The 22,740-nt window shown below is 49.5% G+C and overlaps 1 long non-coding RNA gene across 1 annotated transcript in view; it reads left to right on the forward strand.

The window, feature by feature from the left end:
• The window catches only part of LOC145530491 (uncharacterized), a 54,892-nt gene that overhangs the window by 10,604 nt on the left and 21,548 nt on the right, over positions 1–22,740 (forward strand). Inside the window, exon 2 of the long non-coding RNA XR_014071832.1 lies at positions 12,188–12,372. This is a non-coding gene — a long non-coding RNA (uncharacterized LOC145530491). The remainder of the gene's footprint in view (positions 1–12,187; positions 12,373–22,740) is intronic.

Here is a 22,740-nt window from a genome sequence, read left to right on the forward strand (position 1 = left end):
AGTGGGGTCCCTGCACCATGTGTAGCCGCAGCGTCTTCTGGGAACTCCTTAGAAATGCAGATTCCCAGCCCTGCCCCCCCAGACTCTCTGAACCAGGAATCCAGGTGATGGGCAGGAAGCTTCCGCAAGCCCTCAGCAGGCGTGGGGCACCACCGCCAGGTCCCTGGAGCCGCTGGTCTCATTCCCAGACTGCCATGTGCTGCCAATCGACTCAGCAGCGTCCTTTTCAGGCGTTCGTTTCCCATCAGAGGCTGATCCTGGTCGGGAATGACGCTGAGGGTCACATCTCCATGGTGTCCTTCCGTCTGGAGCAGCTCCTCAGTGCTTCTGGTCCGTCCTGACCCTGACGTCTTTGAAGAGGCCGGGCAGTTGCTTGGACTGATCAGTGGTGAAGAATCCACCTGCCAGTGCAGGAGACGGGGGTTCGCTCCCTGGGTGGGGAAGATCCCCTGGAGAAGGGAATGTCTACCCACTCCAGTATTCTTGCCTGGAGAGTCCCATGGACAGAGGAGCCTGGCGAGCTATAGTCTGTGGGGTCGCAGAGTTGGACACGACTGAGTGACTAACATTTTCACTTTTTTAACCTTATGGAGGAAGCCATACAGCGCAGGAGAGGTTGTTCTGTGATTGACTTGCTTTCATGACTTGGCTACTTTTACATATTTAAATAGTTTACACCCGCCACCATTAATTCTGAGCACACCGCTCTGCTTGTTTGTCACACACAGCACGTGGGTCCCCCCTGAGGCTGCGGCAGAGACTCTGTCCTGAGCCCCCAGCTTCTGGTGTGACTGATAACCTTCGGTTTGTAAGCACATCACCCCATCTCTGTCGCTGTCTTCACACTGACGTTCTCCTCCGTGTGATCGGGGTCACACCCCTCATGGTTTCGGTGAGGTCATCAAAACCAATGCATTAAACTGACCAGCAGCAACGCCCATCGACAGCACACGTTCAGATCCTGTCCTGTGTCTCGGTCGTGTCCCCTGCCGATATGTTTTCTTCATCCACAGTCATCTCTGCAGATCTGTAACTGTGCTTCCCACTTTTTGTCTCTCTCGATTCTCCTGAAGACGACAGGCTAGTCACTTGGTAGAATGTCCCTGAGTCTGGGTTTGTCCGGTGTGTCCCCTTGTCACATTCCGGTCACGCGCTCTGGGGAGGAAACTGTGACGTGTCGCTCTGCCCTTACCAGGATGTCCATCAGGGAAGCCCGGGGAAGAGAGGAGGCAGGGGGCGGCCTCCGGTTGGTCCCGCTGGGGTCGGAAAGGCAGGTCCTGGCCTCCCGCCTGCTCCTGGCCACAGCTCTTCTGGTAATTAAGTTTAGAGCTGAAGGTCTGCTCCCCGGGCGCTGCCCCCTGGACTCCCCGCCCCCAACCATCCCCCTGCGCCCGTGAAGACCCTCCGAGGACGCTCGCATCGCCCGTACCGACGACCGGTGCTGAACCAGCCCCAGCGAGGGTGGGCAGGGAGAGCTTCTAGGCGGACCACAGGGCAGAGCACCTCCAGCTAAAACGGACAGGCGGTCCGAGAAACAGAGTAGGTGAGAGAGACACCGGACACACGTGAGTCGGAAACAGAGCGTCAGCTGGGTGAGGACAAACGTAAGGGACGAGAGCGACGTTCTGAGTAGGCGCTGCGGATCAGCGTCAGAGACGCCGAGTTAGACAGCACTGAGGCGGCGGCTGGCCGCCGGTGTCCCGAGGCTGTGGGGAAGGTGCTGGTGCGGATGAGCCGCAGAGGGAGCCCGCATCGCTGCTGGACCCTGACCGCGGTGGGCGTGGACTGGGATTCGCAGACCGGGGGAGGGCCAAGCGCTTCGTCTTCCCGTGGGGGTGCAGCATTTTCATAAGGTGCCCCTTCCCATAAACGCACTCTCTGCCATAGTTACTGACAAGCCTGAGAAGGCTGGGCTGAAGGCCCAGGTCACCATCTAGGAAGACGTCCACCTGTACACACGCCTGGGGGAGGGGCGCACCTGGGGGAGGGGCACCTGGGGGAGGGGCGCACCTGGGGGAGGGACACATGGGGGAGGGACACACCTGGGGGATGGGCGCCTGGGGGAGGGACACACCCAGGGGAGGGATGTGTGGTTTAGCTTTGCTAAACTTAAGTATTCTAAGCCACAGGTCAAAGATAAGGCTTTATGGAATGTTATTAAGAGTATATGTGATAAATGATACATATGACTTATCACATATGTTCCTGGAACATAGTCAGCACTTGATGAACCCTGGTTATTATTACCATGATGATCGTAACACTACAGTGGAATTGAAAACAGACAAAATGAGCGACTACAAGAACACTGAACCATTAAAAATAGGCGGCTGGGTGGCCTTAGGGGCACTCATGGTTCTGGTAGGTTTGTTTTGAGTCTGGGTATTTTGTTAATTCCTTATTAGTTAAGGTAGTTTTATTATTGTAGTTGCTGTTATTGTTGATTCCCTTAAAATTACTGAGCCTATAATCATATTCATATCTGAAAATAATAGTATAATTTTCAGTTTTTAATATGGATACTTGTTATTTCAATTTCAAGCGTCATTGCATTGGTTAAAGAGTGGATTTCAAGGGCATAATCATCAACTTTGCTGAGAAGATCTCCTATTTTAAGAAACATTCAGTGATAATGTTACATAAGCTATTCCAGAGCACAGAGCAAGATGAAAAGCGCTCTAATTCTTGTTTTGTTTTATGAGTTTTAAATGCTTTTTCACCATGACTTTAAAAATTCTTTTATTTTTATCTTCTGTTGTTTAGCATGTATATGTCTCCAATTATTATTATCTTTCAGCTCTTTAAAAACTCCTCCTGTAAACATGCATTTTTTTATGATTAAAAGAATAAAATACTGTATCTTGATTCCACTTTTATCATATGCCCCCTTCCATGACTTTTCACCTCATATTTCTTTTAGTTATATAATCTGTGCTTTGAGACTGAAATGACTGTTCTTAATTTATAATTCTTTGAAAACGTGACCCATGTGGTCTCATCTCATAGAAAACTTGAGGTCAAAGGAAGGCATCCCACCAAAGAAAAATTTATTTGAAAGTAACCAAAATTCCTACTCAGACTTTTCAAATCCATGTTGTGGCTGTGTTCAGTTCAGTTCAGTCGCTCAGTCGTGTCTGACTCTTTGCGACCCCATGAACTGCAGCACGCCAGGCCTCCCTGTCCATCACCAACTCCCGGAGTCCACCCAAACCCACGTCCATCGAGTCAGTAATGCCATCCAACCATCTCATCCTCTGTCATCTCCTTCTCCTTCCGCTCCCAATCCTACCCAGCATTAGGGTCTTTTCCAATGAGTCAACCCTTCGCATGAGGTGCCCAAAGTATTGGAGTTTCAGCTTCAACATCAGTCCTTTCAACGAACACCCAGGACTGATCTCCTTTAGGATGGACTGGTTGGATCTCCTTGCAGTCCAAGGGACTCTCAAGAGTCTTCTCCAACATCACAGTTCAAAAGCAGCAATTCCTCGGCACTCAGCTTTCTTCACCGTCCAACTCTCACATCCATACATGACCACTGGAAAAACCATAGCCTTGACTAGATGGACTTTTGTTGGCAAAGTAATGTCTCTGCTTTTAAATATGCTATCTAGGTTGGCCATAACCTTCCTTCCAAGGAGTAAGCGTCTTTTAATTTCATGGCTGCCATAACCATCAGCAGTGATTTTGGAGCCCAAAAAAATAAAGTCTGACACTGTTTCCCCATCTATTTCCCATGAAGTGATGGGAACAGGTGCCATGATCTTAGTTTTCTGAACGTTGAGCTTTAAGCCAAATTTTTCACTCTCCTCTTTCACTTTCATCAAGAGGCTCTTTAGTTCTTCTTCACTTTCTGCCATAAGGGTGGTGTCATCCGCATAACTGAGGTTATTGATATTTCTCCCAGCAATCTTGATTCCAGCTTGTGTTTCTTCCAGCCCAGCGTTTCTCATGATGTACTCTGCATATAAGTTAAATAAGCAGGGTGACAATATACAGCCTTGACATACTCCTTTTCCTATTTGGAACCAGTCTGTTGTTCCATGTCCAGTTCTAACTGTTGCTTTCTGACCTGCATACAGGTTTCTCAAGGGACAGGTCAGATGGTCTGGTATTCCCATCTCTTTCAGAATTTTCCACAGTTTATTGTGATCCACACAGTCAAAGGCTTTGGCATAGTCAATAAAGCAGAAATAGATGTTTTTTTGGAACTCTCTTGCTTTTTCGATGATCCAGCGGATATTGGCAATTTGATCTCTGGTTCCTCTGCCTTTTCTAAAACCAGCTTGAACATCTGGAAGTTCACGATTCACGTATTGCTGAAGCCTGGCTTGGAGAATTTTGAGCATTACTTTACTAGCATGTGAGATGAGTGCAATTGTGCGGTAGTTTGAGCATTCTTTGGCATTGCCTTTCTTTGGGATTGGAATGAAGGCTGACCTCTTCCAGTCTTGTGGCCACTGCTGAGTTTTCCAAATTTGCTGGCATATCGAGTGCAGCACTTTCACAGCATAACCTTTGAGGACTTGAAATAGCTCAACTGGAATTCCATCACCTCCACTAGCTTTGTTCGTAGTGATGCTTTCTAAGGCCCACTTGACTTCACATTCCAGGATGTCTGGCTCTAGGTGAGTGATCACACCATCGTGATTATCTGGGTCGTGAAGATCTTTTTTGTACAGTTCTTCTGTGTATTCTTGCCACCTCTTCTTAATAGCTTCTGCTTCTGTTAGGTCCATACCATTTCTGTCCTTTATCGAGCCTATCTTTGCATGAAATGTTCCTTTGGTATCTCTAATTTTCTTGAAGAGATCTCTAGTCTTTCCCAATCTGTTGTTTTCCTCTATTTCTTTGCACTGATCGCTGAGGAAGGCTTTCTTATCTCTCCTTGCTATTCTTTGGAACTCTGCATTCAGATGGGAATATCTTTCCTTTTCTCCTTTGCTTTTCGCTTCTCTTCTCTTCCCAGCTATCTGTAAGGCCTCCTCAGACAGCCATTTTGCTTTTTTGCATTTCTTTTCCATGGGGATTTTCTTGATCCCTGTCTCCTGTACAATGTCACGAACCTCTGTCCATAGTTCATCAGGCACTCTGTCTATCAGGTCTAGTCCCTTAAATCTATTTGTCACTTCCACTGTATACTCATAAGGGATTTGATCTAGGTCATACCTGAATGGTCTAGTGGTTTTCCCTACTTTCTTCAATTTAAGTCTGAATTTGGCAATAAGGAGTTCATGATCCGAGCCACAGTCTGCTCCCGGTCTTGTTTTTGCTGACTGTATAGAGCTTCTCCATCTTTGGCTGCAAAGAATATAATCAATCTGATTTCGGTGTTGACCATCTGGTGATGTCCACGTGCAGAGTCTTCTCTTGTGTGTCTGTGTAGATGTCGGCAATTTTTAAAAATTGCCCCTTCATCTTCCATCTACTTGCCTCCCAGCAGCCTCTCTGCTATCTTTTAAATTATCTGAAAATTCATGTTTTCATTCCCAACCTTCACATCATTTTTCCTTCTGTTTCTTCCCCTGGACTTGCTTTTGCAAGTACTACCCACTCACCGAAACCCATGCCAGTCTAACCCATGCCAGTCTAACCCATGCCAATCTTACCATGCCAGTCTTCATGGGAGGGCGAGGGAGAAAGATAAAAATTAATGGGCATAACCAAACTTGTTCCTTGGTTTACTCCTTTGTTTTTCTGGAACATATTCTCAGCTTGTTGGCTTTTTTTTTTTTTAAGAGTAGACACCAAGGTAAAGTTCTTTATATTTACATTTATATTTCCATGTGATTGTAGCTCAGCTGGATATGCAAGCCTAGCCTGAAGGAAACACGCCATGGCTGACAATTTTGTCTCCGTTGTTCTCTGATATCTGGTGGTTGTAAGAAGGCGGGCAGCGGTTTCTTTCCTGGACATTTTGAGGATCTTTTCTTTATCTTTGACCTTCTGACAGTTCACTCTCATTCTGCTGGCACTTGGTGGGGGAATGCACTTTCTGAAATGTCCTGAGGTGTTTTCTTGTGTTAATATTATTTCTTGGGTGGTTTTCGTTTTTCTTTCTTAAATGCGCATTTATTTGACTGCACTGGGTCATGCGGAATCTCTGGTCTTTGTCTCCGCACCTGAGCTCTTTAGTTGCAGCATGGGGGATCTAGTTCCCTGACCCGGGATCAAACCTGGGCCCCTGCGTTGGAAGGAGGAGTCGTAGCCACGGACCCCCAGGGAAGTCCCTGGACGCCAGGATCAAACCTGGGCCCCTGCGTTGGAAGGAGGAGTCATAGCCACGGACCCCCAGGGAAGTCCCTGGATGACTCTCTCTAGTCTTCCTTTCTGGATCTACTTGTCTAATACAGATTATTCCTCATTTTTTCTTTAGCTTTCGAGTTATGATTCTTTTTCTTATTGCTATTGTTCTATTTTCTAGAAGAATTCCAAAGCTTTACCTCCTTAATGTTCTGTGTTAAGTTTTTGCTTTTAATTTCTGCTTTCGTTTCCACTTTTAAAGGCTCTTTCCTCCTGTTCAGTACTTTCCTTATAATATCCACTTTCCTCTCCCCACCCAGGGGCTCAGTGTTATACTGAATCTTTTTGAAAATAGAAACTTTTAAAGCCCTGGTATTTTTTTTTCTGAGTTAGCTGTGTCCGCTAATCGCTCGTTCTCCTTTGCGCTTATCTGGCACTTTATCTCTGGTGTGGCTGGATCTCCTCAAATATCCGGGGATCCATGGGTCTCCCTTTGCTGGGTGCTCCAGGGGGCCTCAGGCGCATCTCCTGTGAAGCTCAAGGATGCCTCCCTGCTCTCCTCTGGCTCTTACACAACCACGTGGGGGCCCAGGAGGGACCCCAGGGAGGAGCGGGGACCTGCAGGGGGCGTGGCTTCTCTGTTTCCCCCATTTCGGGGTGCAAGAGGTATTCTTGTCCTAGGCCTGGTTTTCTCTCCTTTATCTCTTCTCACCCACCAAGCGGCAGGTCTAGGACAGTGGTCCTCAGTGGAGGCAGCTCTGCCCCAGGGACACTTAGCAGTATCTGGGGTCACTTGGGGCAGTCACATCAGGGATGGTATTGGCACCCAGCATACAGAGGCCAGGGCTGCTGCTATGATGCACAGGACAGTCCCAGCCAAGGGCCACCTGGTCCCGGATGTCAGTAGTGCAGGCACTGGGAAAGCCTGGTCCTGAGGATGGAGGTCTTGGTTAAATCGTGCACCCTGAGTCTGGTCTCCAGGCCAGAGGAGGAAAAGGGCATCTGTGCCTCCGTGTGCCTCTCCAGTGCGCGCACACACACACACACACGCAAATACAGACTCCACACACAGAAACTTTCAGACACAAACACACAGATGCATATATACACACGTACAAATACACACTCAGGCACACACAAAGTACATACATACACAGAAGCTTTCAGACACAAACATGCACAAACACACAGGTGCACACATACACACAAGTACATGCAAACACCCCCAGCACCCACACACACCACGTCCAGCGTCTGACAGCAAGTCTCCCAGGACGGCCCCTCGTCAGTTCTGCTGGTGCAGACCCAGCGAAAGCTGGGAGTGGCGCACAGGGCAGGTGGGCAGTTGGGCCTTGGGCCTGCTGTGTGGCCCCCTGGCAGAGGGTCAGGGGTCTGACAGCCTGGCGTGTGGTAGGCCGTTCCTCGGGGGTCCCTGTTGGCGCAAGTGGGTCTGCTCCACTCGCCTCCTCCTGTGCTGATCTGGGAACTGGATATGAGAGAGGGGCTGGCTCTCCAGGGCCCAGAAGAACTAATTAGGTTTCTCTCTGTATCTCATCATATCCGAGTCATTTGTCTCGAAACGACAGAGAACTTCTTTTGTGCATTCTGCTTCCATCCCAGACGCTAACTAACCCGTGTGCAAACAGAGAGAACGCTTGCCATTGTTGTATCAGAAACAACAAAGGTTCTGCCAGCAGCCACCCAGCAACACATCCAGAGGCCGCTTGCATCCCGTATTTTCTGGCATAAAAACCCACATCCCACACTCAGGCTTTGTTCTTTCTGGGCGTCGGTTCCAGAATGTTTTGTGTCTCTGCATTCAACAGCCCAGGAGCTGCTTGCCAATCTGTTTGTCCCTGTTTGATCTTGAAAACGTGCTGTGGTTTCTCCAAAGGCCGATACCTGACATCCCAGAGCCGAGAACGGCAGGGTTCTGACCCTGAAGACCATGGGACTGGATTCCCAGGGAATGTTTTAGAACAGAGTCTGCAAGAAGCAGTGTCTCTTCTGCTGCTATGTGTTAGTCACTCAGTCGTGCCAACTCTTTGTGACCCCATGCACTGTAGCCCACCAGCCTTCTCTGCCCATGAAATTCTCCAGGAAAGAATCCTGGAGTGGGTAGCCATTCTCTCCTCCAGGGCATCTTCCCAACCCAGGGATCAAACCTGGGTCTCCTGCATTGCAGGCAGATTCTTTACCATCTGAGCCACCAGGGAACCAGACAGGCTGCCAGGATGTCACCAAGCAAATGTTTCTTGAGATGCCGTGAGGGAGGGAGGGCCCTGGTTTGGGAGGTGAGAACCTGCTGGACATGGCGAGGCCCATGGTTTGAAGCGCATGTTGGTGTCTGTGTCCGCAGACCTGGCTTCGGCCGAGTCTCTCTGGGGAGGCGTGGGGGGCCCTTCAATAGCTCTGTATCCCTCTGGTGGAGCGCGCTTGCAGTCGTGGGAAGGCTGATGGCGAGCAGGAGCTGTCTGTGAGCAGAGGCTGCAGGGGTTCTGTCGAGATCGGCCCTGAGACTGCGGCCTGAGTGAGCATCCCTTGAAAGCACCCCGTGGTCCTTCCCTCCAAGCTCCGTATGTCCCGGGCTCTCAGAGCGGAAACACTCTCCGCCAGGGCGGCCCTCCTCCAGCAGGAGGGGTCTGGAGGCTCTGATGGCAAGGCCCGGCCCTGTGGTCTCCAGAGCGCTTGCCTTCTCCGCCTCCACTCGCTGGTGGTCCTGTTGGTCTGGTTTCTCAGGTCCAGTCTGGTCTCATACGCAGGAGCACACGGATGTGGATAAGCCCCTCTTCCCAGGTGAAGCATGTTTCCTTTAACTCTTGTTCGTACAACACACCGGGATGGTTTCCATGGTGACCCACCTCCAGACGTCTCCCTCTTGCCCACGTTTCTCCTGAAATCAGGGGCCTGGCCGGGCGTCTGGCTCCAGACATGGGAGAGCAGAGAGGGCTGTGTGAGCCGAGGTTCAGAGCCTGTACTTCTCTCAGCTTAGCCTGTGGCTTCCTGTAACTCCCCTAGGCTCTACTGATGGTCGGCAAGCCCCACGGGACCTATTCGACAAGAACCACCACCGCGTACGACGCTGACACCCAGGCTGAACTTACGGAGTGGATTTCTAAACCTAACATCCATATTTTATGTTTGTTCCTAATGAACGTGCGCTCCTTAATTTTGGGCTAGCATCCTCGTGTAGTGAGATGATTCTGAATCATGATCTTGAGCTGCCAGCTGTCGTTATGTGAATTGTCTGTGAATTTCTCAGAGCACGTCTGCTGTGTCAGGACCTGAGTCATTTCAAGGCAGGAGAAGACGGTCGAGAAGACAGCCTCTGCCTGTCCTTGACCCGGTCTCCTGTGATCACCTCCTCACTCCACCCCCCGCCCAAGTTTCCCACCAGAATCTGCTCAGGGTTGAGCAATACTCACGGCCCCTCCTTTCTGACCCTGTGAGAAGGCGACGGTCTCAAGGGCCTCGCTTCCCTCCCAACCCCTCTGTCCTCTCCCTGGAACTCCATGTGTTTGGGTCAGTGGAAAATTTAGTTCCAACTTATCAAAGGATTTTTTAAAAGCAACTTCTTTTGAGGCTTGATTCATAAAAAATAAAGTGTACATGTATAAATTGTAGTCTTTGATAAGGTTTGACAGATATATAAATGGGAAACCATCACCACGAAGAATAGAAGGAATGTATTCGCAGCTCCCCAAAGTTTTCTGGCTCCCCTTCATAACACTCCTCCCCCCCGCCCCCACCAGCGCCCTGTGGCTATAGATTAGTTTATATTTACTAGCATTTTATGTAAGTGGAATAATAGTCAGTATATGCTCCTTTCAGTCTGGCTTCTTTCATTGGGATTCCGATGGGATCTATAAAAACAGCTGTTGGAATGACTCAGTGAGTGCAGTAAGGCTGATAGGATACCACATCAATACGCAAAGATATATTGGATTTCTTTGAGCACATAAATTGAAACAAAAAATACTATTTACAATAGCATAAAATACTATGAAATACTTGGTGATAAATCTGACAACTGAAAATTATAAAATATAAATGAGAGGAATTAAAGAAGGCCTAAATAATATGAAAGATGTGCCATGTTTGTGAGTCAGAAGATTCAATATTCCTAAAATGTCAGTTTTCCCCAAATTGATCTGAGAATTCAATATGATACCAATCAAAATTTGAACAGATTTTTTTTTTTTAATAATTGACAAGATGATTTCCATGAATCTGCATTTATGCGAGTGTCAGGAAGCAACAGTTAGAACTGGACATGGAACAACAGACTGGTTCCAAATAGGAAAAAGAGTACGTCAAGGCTATTTATTGTCACCCTCCGTATTTAACTTATATGCAGAGTACATCATGAGAAATGCTGGGCTGGAGAAAGCACAACCTGGAATCAAGATTGCCAGGAGAAATATCAATAACCTCAGATATGCAGATGACACCACCCTTATGGCAGAAAGCGAAGAAGAACTAAAGAGCCTCTTGATGAAAGTGAAAGAGGAGAGTGAAAAAGTTGGCTTAAAGCTCAACATTCAGACAACTAAGATCATGGCATCCGGTCCCATCACTCCATGGGAAATAGATGGGGAAACAGTGGAAACAGTGTCAGACTTTATTTTTCTGGGCTCCAAAATCACTGCAGATGGTGATTGCAGCCATGAAATTTAAAGATGCTTACTCCTTGGAAGGAAAGTTATGACCAATCTAGACAGCGTATTTAAAAGCAGAGACATTACTTTGCCAATGAAGGTCCGTCTAGTCAAGGCTATGGTTTTTCCAGTGGTCATGTGTGGATGTGAGAGTTGGACTATAAAGAAAGCTGAGTGCCGAAGAATTGCTGCTTTTGAACTGTGGTGTTGGAGAAGACTCTTGGGAGTCCCTTGGACTGCAAGGAGATCCAACCAGTCCATCCTAAAGGAGATCAGTCCTGGGTGTTCGTTGGAAGGACTGATGCTGAAGCTGAAACTCCAATACTTTGGCCACCTGATGCGAAGAGCTGACTCATTGGAAAAGACCCTGATGCTGGGAAAGATTGAGGGCAGGAGGAGAAGGGGACGACAGAGGATGAGATGGTTGGATGGCCTCACCGACTCGATGGACATGGGTTTGGGTAAACTCTGGGAGTTGGTGATGGACAGGGAGGCCTGGCGTGCTGCAGTTCATGGGGTTGCAAAGAGTTGGACACGACTGAGTAACTGAACTGAACTGAAGGTCCTAGAAGACACCAAAAAACTGAGAAAGAGAAACAAATTGCAGGCCTAACACTCCTTGGTTTCAAGACTAATTATAAAGTTACAGTGATCAAACCTGCGTGGTTTTGGTATCCAGGTAGACAGATAAATCAATTGAACAGAACAGAGAGTTCAGAAATAGACACACACATATACAGATAATTGATTTTCAACTAAGGTACAAAGGCAATTCAGTGCAGAAAGGATAGCTTTTTAAAAATGGTGCTAGAAAAAATCTGGGTATCCATATGCCAGAAGGGAACTCAGTCCATACCTCACATCACAAAGATGAACTCAAAATAGGTACACACCTAAGTGTAAAATATAAAATGATAAAACTTCAAGAAGAAGACATAAGTTAAAACCTTCATGATCCTGGATTAAGCGAAGATTTCTTTATATACATCATCAAAACACAAATGTAAATGAAAGAACTGATCATTTGGCTTCATCTTTAGAGGTTCTGTTTTTCAAAAATTCCTTTCAGGCAATGAAAGGTCAAGCTACAACCTGGTAGAAAAACGCACAACTGGTAAAGAGCTTGACTCCAGAAATACAAAAAGAATTCTTAAAGATGTGCAAATGGAAAATGGGTAGTTTCTCAAAAGGTTGTACATATTCCTACCATGTGGTCGGGTCAATTCCGCATCTCGGTATCTACTCCAAATTAAAAAATCATATGACCAAAGACTTGGATATGTTTGCAGCATTTGTGATAATCCCCAAAGTGGGAGTAACACAAACATCCCTCAGAGGGTGACTGGCTGAGCCCACCCACTGTGTCATGGGCACAGGACACTGCTCAGCAGAGGACAGGGACGAGTTCCTGACGCACACGACGCCTGGATGAGTCGCTAAATCGTCCTGCTGCGTGAAAACGGCTGGACGGAAGGTAAGTCCTTTATGATTTCATTCAGATAAAATTCTGAAAAGTGTGAGCTAGTCTACGGTGATCTAGACACAGAAAGTAGAGGTAGACTTTGGGGGGAGATGGGGGAAGGCTTACAAAGGAGAATGAGGACATTCGGGGCGATGATGCATGCGCCGTGTTCATGGCAGTGAGGGCTTCACGGGTGTGTATTGATGTGAAAACTCATCACGTTGTCACTTTAAATATGTACATGCAGATCCCTGTATGTCAGTGACAAACTTCAATAAAAAACAAACTATGTCCTCTCCAAAGAAACCCCCAACCGTGCGTAGAGAAAAGCCTGTAGACAGAACCTCAGCGAGGCTGTGTGTCTCTTGTCTAGCCCGGCGCCCAGCGGAGCGTGCGCTTAGTGAGTTACTTTGCCTTCCGCCTTCTCCACCCGTGATAGAAGCTCAGATTGCGTACAACTAGCTACATCATCAGCTTGACATGTCCCCTGTGTGGCTGATGGTGGGGCAGGGTTTTGTACAAAGACACTTGGGTCTGGGAAGAGCCCACGATGCTGAAACATTCAAACGCTTCCATGTTATTTGGAACAAGGCGTGCTTGTCAGACAGACAGGTAGTTAAATGCTGAAATTCCTGTCCGAGTGAAATGTACTCGCATAAGGTTTTAAAGGTGTGGTCATATTTGTGGGAGTCCACAGGGAGGTAATCTCAGCCCATGAAGTGTTTATGGAGACTCCCCTGAGGTCCCTGTGAGGGCCCGTTGACGCAAGAATGACGGCCGGGACCACCTGCATCGACCCGGCTCTTTGCTCTGTTGTCCGTGGTGACCCTGCTCTTTGTCTGCCTGCCGCCCTGTCCCCCTGCCCCCCACGGCAGCCCTGGACTTGCCTCCATGTAGCCTCTTTTCCAGAGAAGGCAATGGCACCCCACTCCAGTACTCTTGCCTGGAAAATCCCATGGATGGAGGAGCCTCGTAGGCTATAGTCCATGGGGTCACTAAGAGTCGGACACGACTGAGCGACTTAGCAGCAGCAGCAGCAGCAGCAGGAGGCTCTTTTCTGTCCCCATCTTTCTCTCCATCCCTGTCACCATGTCTGTGATCTCCAGGCCGGGTCACCTTTGAAGGACGTATTCATTTCATCACTTCCAGAGTCCCCTCCTCTGCGGGTGACACTGGAGGTGCTGAGAGCCCGCCCAGTGAGCCGCGTCTTAGAGGGGGCTCTGGAGGAAAAGGCTCATCCTTGGGCCCACTTGCAGGAAACAGTGTCATATTTGACTCCTCTGAACAGGGTGAGACAGGATGCAAACTGTACAGGCACATGTGGGTCTGTTTGTGAGACCTGTGCTGGGAGGGCATCCAGTCGTGACCACAATCTGGATGAGGTCACCGGCACGAATCCCCAGTGTTTGCAGATGGAGCTCCAGCAGTGTGGGGAGGATTTCCCGGAGGGAGCCGTCCTCTCCTGGAAACTGGTTGTGCTGTGGACACCACCGCAGGAGGGGGAACACTTCGGTGGGTCCCCACATCGGCTCCCAGGGCATTCATCTTCTCTCACCCCGGGAGATCAGGCTGAGGGGCGGTGTCTGACTGTGGGTGACTTAAACATTCGAGATGGATTTTATAAGCTAAAGAACCAAGTGGAATGGCCCCCAAGCCCATGACAGAACCGTCAGCAGATTGAAGCTTAGCTGATGTCCAGCTCACTTGCTGTCGACCCGCAGTGAGCCTGATTTCAGGGGGGCAGAAAGAGTTCTCTCCTTTCTCCTCCCAGAAAACACAGCTGAGAACTCCCCGGGAAACGGGGTGCTGCTCCCGTCTGCCGGGAAGCACATCTCTGAGCAGGAGGGACCAGAAGTCAGAGTCAGAACCAGGAATAATCTCCGCCGATGTGTGGGGCCAGCCCGTGCTCACGTGTGCTCCCAGGGAACTCGAAACTCTTCTGTGAAAGATGACAAGATGAGATAATAAGGCCACAAAAATACATGTTAGACTTCCCCCAATTATTTTCTTTGAAGTGACGTTTACACAACCTGGACGAGCCTCTTTGGGGTCCTCACATGCAATGAAGACCGCAGCTTACCTGCATGGAGTCGCCAGTGCCCGCAGTATGAATGGACTCTGGTGTTGATTACACAGGTATCGCTTGGTTTCATGGTTCCTAAGTAGTGCCTCAAATCACCACTCCTTCTTGACCACATAAAGTTCCCCTGCAGTAAGTACTGCTTACGTAGAAGCAGTACTGTTCTGTTATTTTTTTAAGTTGAAGAACAGTTAATTTATAAGGTTGTTTAGTTTCAAGTGAACAGCAAGGTGACTCAGTTACACATACACGTACACGCTTCCTTTTCAGATTACTTCCCCTTACAGGTTATTACGTGATAATGAGTGTAGTTCCCTGTGCTATACAGTAGGTCCTTGTTATTTACCTACTTTACAGAATGCTGTTCTTGTATGGGGAATTTCCTGAATTCTGTAGTGACTCACCATTCTTGTGTTTAATTTGTAATTTATATTGGAGTAGAGTTAACAATGTTAGGTTAGTTTCAGGTGTACGACAAACTGGCTCAGTTGTATGTAATACATGTATCTCTTCTTTTTCAAGCTCCTTTCCCCTTTAGGTCACTACAGGGAACACGAGTTCCCTGTGCGGAGCAGCAGGCCCTTGTCGGTTACCTGTTTAATATACAGCAGTGTGCTCGTCAACCCCAAATCTACCACTCTTAAACTCTTAATATTCATAGCCGTGTCTTCTTGGGTTTCCCCACATGTCGTATTGTTAGTGGCTCCCAGTAAAAGCCTGCTGCTCCCAGGTTCCTGGACCACAACCTCTGGGAGGGCAGAAGTGGGGCGTTCCCCATCGGAGCACCGTGACAGGTGCTCGGCACACAAGTGTTGAATCGATGACGAGACTGCATCTCGTCAGCACGGGGAGAGGACTCGGGTCCCAGAGGGCCCCCTGAGGACGGACCCAGACTGGTGCCATGGGCAGCTGAGTCCTCTTGGGCCCATCCCAGCTGGCTGGCTCCTCCCAAGAAGGTGGGTTTCACTGGGGTCTGGCTTCATGTGGCAGCTGGCCGGGCATCCTCCTGGGGAAGCTGGCCGGGAGCACGTGGTCCAGCCCAGAGGCACGTGGGAGCCACTAGTGGAGGCCCAGCACCTCCTCCACACTCAGGTCAGCAGCTGGCACCTCCTTGGTGACTCGGGAGCAGATGAGGGCGACCTTGCTGAGCGAGCTGGGATCTGGAGACAGGCTCCTGTGAGAGGACGGCTCTCTCCTGAAATGCTCCGGCCATGTGTGAGTGGTCACTCACGGGGACATTCAAATGGTTTCTAGAAGTGTGCTTTTATAAAACTGAAAAACAGTGCAGGCTTGAAAACATTTAACCACTTTGGCACAAATCAAGTCTCAGTTTGGTCCAAACCTTCATTCTGCTAAATGCTGCCTGGTCTGGACCTGGCTTTGCGCATATAAGTGTTCAGACTTAGTGCAGGGCAGGGCGTTTGCTGAACCACAGTTACTGGGAATACTGTGGTTCCTGGGTTTGACTCTTGACCTTGCGTATCTGTGGAATCACAGTCTCAGGGCTTGGAATTAGGAAAGAAGGCATCCTGAGTTCCCCCTCCTCCTGGTTCTGACTCGCTGTTGACACAGCCCTGGCAGAGCTGCCCCCAAACCCCAGCATGGGCTGCCATGATCCCCTGGGTGCAGGTTTGCCTGGGAAGGTCCCAGGGACGAGCGGATGGCGGGATCAGTAGAGGCTGTTTGCCTGCCCTGCTGGCTCAGGGGCCTGCGTGGCCTGGGCTCTCCCCCAGGTGAGTGGCCAGAGGATATATGGGGGTGGTCTGCAGGGGGCACCCTTTCAGAGGAGGTCCGATGTCTGTCAGCACCTGTCAGCGCAGATGGTTGGCACATTTTTTTCTCAGAGGATAGAGCTGAGTGACCAGCCTTGATCTAAGCTCAGGCCCCTTTCTCAGGCTCCCAAGTGAAGCCTGGGGGTGGGGCAGTTGGTGGATCACAGAGGATTCCAGGCGGGGCAGGGTGGAGTGGGGAAGGAGTGACAGGGGCAAAGAAGGGGGGACCACCGCAGCCTCTGAAGACGCCCCTGTAATCCACAGGCCAGATGGCCACGTGAATATTATTTCCTGGGGTTCATATTATTTATAGGATATTTTAAATTACCAACTGTGAACCATGCAGTCTTCGTAACCCAGATTTACTCGTCATGGCCACAAACAGGTCACAGACAAGTAAGATTTCCAAACTCGGTGAATTCTATGGGGAGAAAAATGCTTGCATTCATACAAGAAGCAGTGGGCGAAAATGTGGCAGGGAACAGCAAAGAGTGAAGCACCCTACGTTCTCTGCTTTCTGCCTGTGTTCTTAGTGAAATAACTCACGGATGTTTAGAGAGAAAGGAGATGGTGTGTGTGTGAGAGAGAGAGACAGAGACACAGAGAGACAGAGACAGACAGAGATAGAGGCAGAGAGACAGAGACAGAGAGAGAGACACACACACAGAGACAGAGAGAGACAGAGACACAGAGAGAAACAGAGAGATACAGAGGCAGAGAGACAGAGACAGAGAGACAGAGAGACAGAGACAGAGATAGAGAGACAGAGACAGACAGAGACAGACAGAGATACAGAGAGAGACAGACAGAGATAGAGAGACAGAGACAGACAGAGATAGAGGCAGAGAGACAGAGACACAGAGAGAGAGACAGAGACAGACACAGAGAGACAGAGAGAGACAGACAGAGATAGAGAGACAGAGAGAGACAGAGAGATACAGAGGCAGAGAGACAGAGACAGAGAGACAGACACACAGAGAGACAGAGACAGAGAGACAGAGATACAGAGAGACAGAGACAGACAGAGATAGAGAGACAGAGACAGACAGAGATAGAGGCAGAGAGACAGACACACAGAGAGACAGAGACAGAGATAGAGAGACAGAGACAGACAGAGACAGACAGAGATACAGAGAGACAGAGAGAGACAGACAGAGATAGAGAGACAGAGAGAGACAGAGAGACAGAGACACAGAGAGAGACAGAGACAGACAGAGATACAGAGAGACAGAGAGAGACAGACAGAGATAGAGACACAGAGAGAGACAGAGACAGACAGAGATACAGAGGCGGAGACACAGAGACACAGAGAGACACTCAGAGACAGACAGAATCAGACAGAGGAGAAAGGTCACTGGCGGCGGTGGGTTAGCCTGGGCCGTTAGCTCTGTGTTACAGGTGGAATCTGGTTTCCCGCCCCTGGCTGCTCCCCTCGCTGCAGAATTAGCCTTGGGATCTTCTGCGTCCCCGGCCGCGGCCAGGAGGTGCTCAGAGTGGCCTGGGGAGGGCGGCTCCTGCGGCCGTAGGCTGGGTTTTCCCGGCCGGGCTCCGTCGGAGACGGCCCAAGCCGGCAGGCAAAACGCCCCACGCGCTCCGATTCCCTGAGGAGCCGCCGGAAACCGGCGCGGGCGCAGGCGGGCCCGGCGCGCCGAGGAACCGTGCGGGGCGCGCCCTCTAGCGACGGGACGCGGGCGAGTCCGCTCCGGCGGCCGCCCCGGCGACGAGGCGCGCGTCCGGGGCCTGAGGAGACTGGGACACAGTCGCCGCCCTGCTCAGGACGCGCCGTGAGGGCGCACAGGAAGGCTAGGGAGGCTTTCTTGCCTTTTGAGACGCGAGCGGGCAGACGCTGTTGCCCGCAGGTGAGGCGAGGGTGGGCGCCTCTGAAGACGGCAAGACTGCCTGTGAAAGGCTGGGCCGGCCTCTGCGCGGGCCGCTCCCCGCCGGCCTTGATGGCAGACGGTTCACATCATCGTCACGGGAAGAGGCGTCGGGAGGTGGAAGGTGCCTCTGGGAACCGCGGCTGAGGTGGCCCTTCCCGGGGCACCCCGTCCCCCGGAGCCCGGGGGTCAGGTCTGGAGGCCTGGGGGCAGCGGCCGTGTCCCTGGGCCCACCGCCTCTCCAGCCCCGCAGGCCCGGCGGCAGTGGGCAGGGCGGGACAGCCAGGGCCAGGCTGGGCACAGGTTGGCAGGCGGACAGGACCGTGTGGGCTGCTGCCCTCAGCTTTCTCTCTCCTGGGCCGTTTGGAAACATCCAACAAAGCACAACCAACACCTAGCTATGCTTGTCCTAGATTCAGCAGTGGCCTTGGGCACAGCCGTTTTCTGTCTGTCCGTCTCTCCCTCCCTGTCATGTGTGTGTGAGCACCTCTGCCATCTGTCTGTATCAATCATCTATCATTTGTCTGCCCGCCGTCCATCACCTCTCCCCTATCTGTATCTGTCACCTGTCTATCATCTCCCTATCTTTGTCAGCCATCTGTACCTATTGTCTGTCATCTATCTTTACCTGTTATCTGTCCTCTCTGTCATCTCTGTCTGTCTGTACCTGACTTTCTGAACAATAGTAACTAGTGGATGTTCTGACACCTCACCTCTGAGAGCAACAGGCTGTGTCACCTAATAAGGCCGTGTTTCCCCGTGACCACAGGAACGTGATTGCGCTTGAGAAAGTTACTGCCAACTTCCTGATATCATCTAAGAACATGGGCTGCAGGTTTTCATGCCTTAAACTGAGACTGTCTTTGTATCTCCAAGTGGACCTGCTCAGGAGATATCAATAACCCTCACACGCATTAGGAAGGCCTCTGGTAAATAACCAGAATATCAAGTGCCGGCAAGGACGTGCAGAAAGGGAACCCTTGGGTGCTGTGGGTGGGAATGTAAATGGTGCAGCCATCTCTGTAGCCATTTACTACGGAAAACAGTATGGGGGTCCTCAAAAAATTGAAAATAGGATTACTGTATGATACAGCCATCCCACTTCTGGATGTGTAATCACAAGGACTGAAATTACAGAGATGTCTGCATTCCTGTGTCCATGCACCTGGTTCACGGTGGCCAACATATGGAAATAACCCCAGTGTCTACCGAGGGCCGAATGGAAAAACAGTTCCTTCCATTGTATTTACCAACTCACAACATTGCTATCCAGCCATCAAAACGAAGGCGATTCTGACACCTGCTGCTCGTGGATGAACCCTGGGCACACAAAGCTGAGTGAAATAAGCCGTCATAGAAGGACAAAGGCTGTCCGATTTCACTTATATTAAGTACTTAGAGTAGTCAGACTGATAGAGACGGAAGGTAGAGGGGGTGGGTGCCAGGGGCTGGGGGAGGGGTAAACAGGGAATTGGCATTGTTTAGTCACTCAATCATGCCCAACTCTGCGACCCCATGAACTGTAGCCCATCAGCTCCTCTGTCCACGGGATTTCCCAGGCAAGAACACTAGAGTGGGTTGCCATTTTTTTCTCCAGGGGATCTTCTTGACCCAGGGATGGAACCTGTGTCTCCTGCTTGGCAGGTGGACTCTTTACCCCTAAGCCACCTGGGAAGCCCAAGCAGGGAGCATTGAGTGTGAAATTTCAGTTTTGCAGAATGGAAAAGTTCTAGAGGTCTCTTGCACAACGATGTAAACATAGTTAACACTTCTGCACTGTACACTTAGAAATGGTGAAGATGGCAGATTTTATGTGTTTTTTAACTACCTTTTTTTGAAAAGCCCACATTGGCATCCGGAGGCCCCCAGCTTTGGACCGAAAAACTGCCTCTGATAGCTGTCACGGTTCACATTCCTGGTCTCAGTGTCCTCTTCCGTAAAGTAGGTACAGAAATCTCTGCCCCAAGCTCACGAAGCTGACGTGTTGAGAGATCTCAGAGCACACCTGCTCTGGGGAAGTGTGTCCATCACAGGCTGGTACCCTGTGACCATGTGCTCCTGCCGACTCCTCCATCTGAGGGGCACAGGTGTTCTGGGTTGATCTAATTTAGATGAGAGGGCCATTAAGCACCACATGGCATTTTTTCAGACCTCGGAGTCTAGAAAATCCTGATTTAAAAATTTTCAGTGGAGCTGCTGTGAGCATCTTCCTGTCGACTCAGACCCCAGGTGGAGGGGATGTCAGCGAAGCTTCAAATCAAGAGCAGCCTCAGCATTCTGGGAAAAACCAAGCACTTGTTTGAATAAACGGCTTTACCTGGAGCACCCTGCTGCATCACTCCTCAGGGCTGGGTGCTTCCGGGAGCCCCCGGGGCTGCATCAGACGAGTCCTTCAGGATGCTGAGAGGAGGCGAGCATCCCCACGAGTCCGCTACAGCCTCGGGACTCTGAGTGGTCAGGCTACCAGAACGCGTGGTCCTGACTCCGGGCTATGGTGTGTCTATTCACTGTGGAGGATGTAGGACAGAATCACGACAAGCCAGCTCGCGTCCTTGTTTCTAGAAGGTGCAAACTAAGCTCACCCTTGTAGCCTACGGACTCTGCCTCCTGCTGCATCGCTCCTGGGGGGGTCAGTGGGCGCCTGATAAGTGGTGCTTCCCATCTTCTGTTGACCAAAAAGCCAAGGTGAAGTCGACACGTATCTAGAGTCAGCGGGGGTGGCTATTTTTAGTTAAATGTGGGTGGATATATGCATACATGCGTGCCAAGTTGCTTCAGCCCTGTCTGACTCTTTGCGACCCCAGAGACTATAGCCCACCAGTCTCCTCTGTCCACGGGATTCTCCAGACAAGAATACTGGAGTGGGTACCATTCCTTCCTCCAGGGGATTTCCCAACCCAGGAATTGAACCCGTGTCTCTTATGTCTCCTGCATTGGCAGGGTCACTAGCACCACCTGGGAAGCAATTCTCTCTCTCTCTCTCTACACACACACCTATCCCTCTCTATATATTGACGTATACACCTATATACCTATGTATATATGAAATATGAAGATATATCAGTTCAGTTTAGTCGCTCAGCCATGTCCAACTCTGAGACCCATGGACTGCAGCACACCAGGCCTCCCTGTGCATCACTATCTCCCAGAGTTTACCCAAACTCATGTCCATTGAGTCAGTGATGACATCCAACCATCTCATCCTCTGTTGTCCTCTTCTCCTCCCACCTTCAATCTTTCCCAGCATCAAGGTCTTTTCCAGTGAGTCAGCTCTTCACAGCAGGTGGCCAAAGTACTGGAGTTTCAGCTTCAGCATCAGTCCTTCCAATAAATATTCAGGACTGATTTCCTTTAGGATGGATTGGTTGGGTCTCCTTGCAGTCCAAGGGACTCTCAAGAGTCTTCTCCAACACCACAGTTCAAAAGCATCAAATCTTTGATGCTCAGCTTTCTTTATAGTCCAACTCTCACATCCATACATGACTACTGGGAAAACCATAGCTTTGACTAGATGGAGCTTTGTTGGCAAAGTAGTGTCTCTGCTTTTTAATATGCTGTCTAGGTTGGTCATAACTTTTCTTCCAAGGAGCAAGTGTCTCTTAATTTCATGGCTGCAGTCACCATCTATAGTGATTTTGGAGCCCCCCCAAATATGTCCGCCACTGTTTCCCCATCTATTTGCCATGAAGTGATGGGACCAGATACCATGATCTTAGTTTTCTGAATGTTGAGCTTTAAGCCAACTTTTTCACTCCCCTCTTTCACTCATCAAGAGGCTCTTTAGTTCTTCTTCGCTTTCTGCCATAAGGGTGGTGTCATCCGCATATCTGAGGTTATTGATATTTCTCCCGGCAATCTTGATTCCAGCTTGTGCATCATCCAGCCCAGCGTTTCTCATAATGTACTCTGCATGTAAGTTAAATAAGCAGGGTGACAATATACAGCCTTGACGTACTCCTTTTCCTATCTGGAACCAGTCTGTTGTTCCATGTCCAGTTCTAACTGTTGCTTCCTGACCTGCATACAGGTTTCTCAAGAGGCAGGTCAGGTGGTCTGCTACTCCTATCTCTTTCAGAATTTTCCACAGTTTATTGCGATCCACACAGTCAAAGGCTTTGGCATAGTCAATAAAACAGAAATAGATGTTTTTCTGGAACTCTCTTGCTTTTTCGATGATCCAACGGATGTTGGCAATTTGATTTCTGGTTCCTCTGCCTTTTCTAAATCCAGCTTGAACATCTGGAAGTTCATGGTTCAAGTACTGTTGAAGCCTGGTTTGGAAAATTTTCAGCATTACTTTGAAGTGTGTGAGATGAGTACAATTGTGCGGTAGTTTGAGCATTCTTTGGCATTGCCTTTCTTTGGGATTGGAATGAAAACTGACCTTTTCCAGCCCTGTGGCCACTGCTGAGTTTTCCAAATTTGCTGGCATATTGAGTGCAGCACTTTCACAGCATCATCTTTTAGGATTTGAAATAGCTCAACTGGAACTCCATTACCTCCACTAGCTTTGTTCACAGTGATGCTTCCTAAGACCCACTTGACTTCGCATTCCAGGATGTCTGGCTCTAGGTGAGTGATCACACCATCATGATTATCTGGGTTGTAAAGATCTTTTTTGTATAGTTCTTCTGTGTATTCTTGCCACCTC

Source organism: Giraffa tippelskirchi, chromosome 12 (assembly GCF_054371585.1).
Source record: "Giraffa tippelskirchi isolate mGirTip1 chromosome 12, T2T-mGirTip1v1.2.pri, whole genome shotgun sequence".
Taxonomy (NCBI): Eukaryota; Metazoa; Chordata; class Mammalia; order Artiodactyla; family Giraffidae; genus Giraffa; species Giraffa tippelskirchi.